Below are 2,289 nucleotides of genomic sequence, written 5' to 3' on the forward strand. Positions count from 1 at the left end.
AAAAAAAAAAAAGACCTATTTATCAGGTTCAGAAAGAAGGTTGGGCAATGTACTTCCACAGAGATACCACCTCAGAAACCCAAGGAGGGTTTGCTATGAGTTGGAAAAATGACTTGACAGCAGTGAGTTTGTTTTAATTTATTTATTTAGGTAGACTTTTCTCCATATCTCTGAGTAAAAACAAAATTTAAACAAAATCAATTTCATTAAATGTGACAGAGGTCAGCCCTCAGATGAAAATGTCAGTGGTGGAAGCAAAAGACAGAAGTAGAACAAGGAAGCAAGAAATCCAGTGGTGCCTGGCCAGGACTTGCAATGCACTTAACTTCCCTTTGTTTATTCCATCACTGGCAAATTCTCCATCAAACTCACCACAAGATCAGCTTCCCCTCCACATGCCAGTTCCTGCTCTCCCTCAGGAGATAACCTCTTCTGTCACCAAATAGGATGCATAACAGGACTTCCCTCATCTTCTATTCTTAAGCGCTCACAAGGTTGCTTCCACAGCCTTCAGGATGCCTGTCATCCAGTACCCTCTTCTCCATCTCAAATATCCTGGCTCGTTTCTCTGGTCTCCTTCTGCTCTTCCTGTCCCAAAGGAAAGACGGTTCCTCCCTCCCTGAGGAAACACAGCCTGCAAATTCCACCCTCTTTGGAGAATGTGTTCCATCAGTCATTCTCTCCTTCTCTGATTCCTTCCCATGTGTCCAAAAATATATTCATGGCCCACTTATAATAACCCTTTTCTTAATCCTGCTACTCTGTCAAATGATCTTCATTTCTCTCTCTTTCTTTCTTTTAAGATCAACTGAATTGTTGCCTCTATTATACCCCCCTTAGTCCTTATTAATGTGACTTCTCCCTCCACGTGGCCTCTCCACTCTAAGGCAGAAGCCTAGAGGTGCTGTTGTAACTGAGCTGAAATGCAAGTGAGGTTATGCAGCACAGGTTGAGAGCCATCCTCTGAGGTCTGTCACCAAACCCATGATTCTCTCAGGCCTCACTCTTGTGGCCTCTCTGTAGCTGACCAGGGCCTCCTCTGAGCTGTCCTGCCCTTTGCTTCTGAGACCTGACCCAACTTCCTCTCCTTCCTCTTTGGCTGTAGTTACATGAGGTCAAAGGTAACACTGCCCCATGAAGATTTTCCACTTGGATGACTCACGAATGACACCCTTAACTTGATCTATCTTCTGAGCTTTATTCTTGGATCTCTACCAAAAGCCAAACATGTCCTGCCATCACCTGGACCTCAACATGTCTGAAGCTGCCTCACCATCTTCCCCTCCACTGCTCAAATCAACTGCTCCTCCAGGCTTCCCCATTTCTGATAATGGGAACATCAGATGCCCTGTCTAGCTTGGAATTATCTTTTTCATCTTACTTCTGTGGTCTCCCAATAGCTCTCATTCAGTCTCAACCTGTCAACTTTTCCTTATTGTCCATTCCCTCTGAGGGATGCTCCTTATGATTTGCAAAGTATTGCCCTTCCATCACTAAACACACTCTAAACAAGCAGCCTAAATCCAAGACTCACTTTCCCCTGGCCACCAGCTGACATTCTGCCACCCCAGGATGATGTGTTTAGCGACCCATGCTTATTTCAGCTGTTCTACGTGATAAGTAGGTTACATGGGGAGGTGACCACATTATGTGAAAACTACAGCCTCTGAATACATATCAGAAGCTTTGAGTAGCTGGGGAGCCATCACTAACAACCCAACATCACTGATTCCATCCATATCTCCTCCGGTTAACTTTTAGCGATCCCTCAGAGGATGTGGTTTCTATGTAGCCTAGACCATCCACTCATAGGCTCTCTTGCTAGCAACATCTGTCTTAAGCATGATCCCAAAGGCAGACATCATTACTGAGAAGTGGTGTGATCCATGGCAAACTCTCTAGTTTGGGGAATACCAACCAGTCCCACTGGGCAGGGGCAGGAGATGACTTTAATAGGGTAGAAACTCAGTGGAGAATTGATGGCCAAATCTCAGCTTTGTCCTCAGAAAGCTAAAGAGATCTCAAGCCAATGAAAGAGAAGGAGAGGTACAGGGCCCAATCCCTGGATAACAAGAATATAGCACCTACTTCTATTGAGCACTCAAGAAATAATAAGTGAATGAAGAAATGAAATTGGGGCTGAGTTTAAAAAAAAAAAAACAACTCTCTTGCAATATCTAGAAGTCTGCAATCACATTACCCATAGTTCCATCAACTTTTTAATAGGCTTTGTTGTTGTTGTTGTTATATGCCATCGAGTCAGACCCGACTCATAGCGACCCCTCCTTG

The 2,289-nt window shown here is 44.3% G+C and overlaps 1 protein-coding gene across 1 annotated transcript in view; it reads right to left on the reverse strand.

Annotated features, from left to right (window-relative positions):
• ITGB5 (integrin subunit beta 5) overlaps window positions 1-2,289 on the reverse strand; it is a 195,382-nt gene that overhangs the window by 101,984 nt on the left and 91,109 nt on the right. The gene's annotated exons all lie outside the window — the stretch shown is intronic.

The sequence above is a fragment of the Orycteropus afer genome, unplaced genomic scaffold (assembly GCF_000298275.1).
Source record: "Orycteropus afer afer isolate SDZICR_OR568_19922 unplaced genomic scaffold, OryAfe1.0 scaffold00245, whole genome shotgun sequence".
Taxonomy (NCBI): Eukaryota; Metazoa; Chordata; class Mammalia; order Tubulidentata; family Orycteropodidae; genus Orycteropus; species Orycteropus afer.